This window comes from Larimichthys crocea, chromosome XIX, assembly GCF_000972845.2.
Source record: "Larimichthys crocea isolate SSNF chromosome XIX, L_crocea_2.0, whole genome shotgun sequence".
Taxonomy (NCBI): domain Eukaryota; kingdom Metazoa; phylum Chordata; class Actinopteri; family Sciaenidae; genus Larimichthys; species Larimichthys crocea.
In genome coordinates, this window is record NC_040029.1 from 11,431,785 (window position 1) to 11,432,540 (window position 756).

General features: G+C 41.5%; 1 pseudogene; it reads right to left on the bottom strand.

Moving 5' to 3' along the window:
* Positions 1-351: 351 nt before the first annotated feature.
* Positions 352-472, bottom strand: LOC113748363 (uncharacterized; annotated as a pseudogene).
* Between the last annotated feature and the right edge of the window lie 284 nt (positions 473-756).

The window sequence follows — 756 nt, forward strand, 5'->3', positions numbered from 1 at the left end:
CATGGACAAATTAGGCTTTTGTGAAGAGCCATTTGTTTTGAAAACGGGTTCGTTGCTCGAAGCTTCAGTTACAGTGACCTCTCCTGGCGAAGCGCCAGGCTGCAGTCAAATTAGGCGGGCTAGTTGGTGGACAGGAGGCTTTTAATTACGCACATACGCACCCGCACACACACAGACTGATTGTTATGTTCAATTGACAAATAAAGATCAATGAGAGAGATGAGAGGATTAATGTGTGTATTGTGTTATTGAGGAGAGTGCTGGCTAAATATGACACTGTATTTTCAAATTGAAGACCCAGAGGGCAAGCGGCCCAAGGACCATAGGGACTTGATTTTCAACAATGAGAGAGAGGGGTGCACCGTTCCCAGAGATACTGAAATACCGGGTCGATGCGTGGAGTGGATGGAGCAAGCCCCTATTCCATCTCCCTGCTCCAAAAATCAATTTAATACAGTGGGGAAAAAAGTATTTAGTCAACCACCAATTGTGCAAGTTCTCCCACTTAAAAAGATGAGAGAGGCCTGTAATTTTCATCATAGGTATACCTCAACTATGAGAGACAAAATGAAAATAAAAAATCCAGAAAATCACATTGTCTTTGATTTTTAATGAATTTATTTGCAAATTATGGTGGAAAATAAGTATTTGGTCACCTAAAAACAAGCAAGATTTCTGTCTCTCACAGACCTGTAACTTCTTCTTTAAGAGGCTCCTCTGTCCTCCACTCGTTACCTGTATTAATGGCACCTGTTT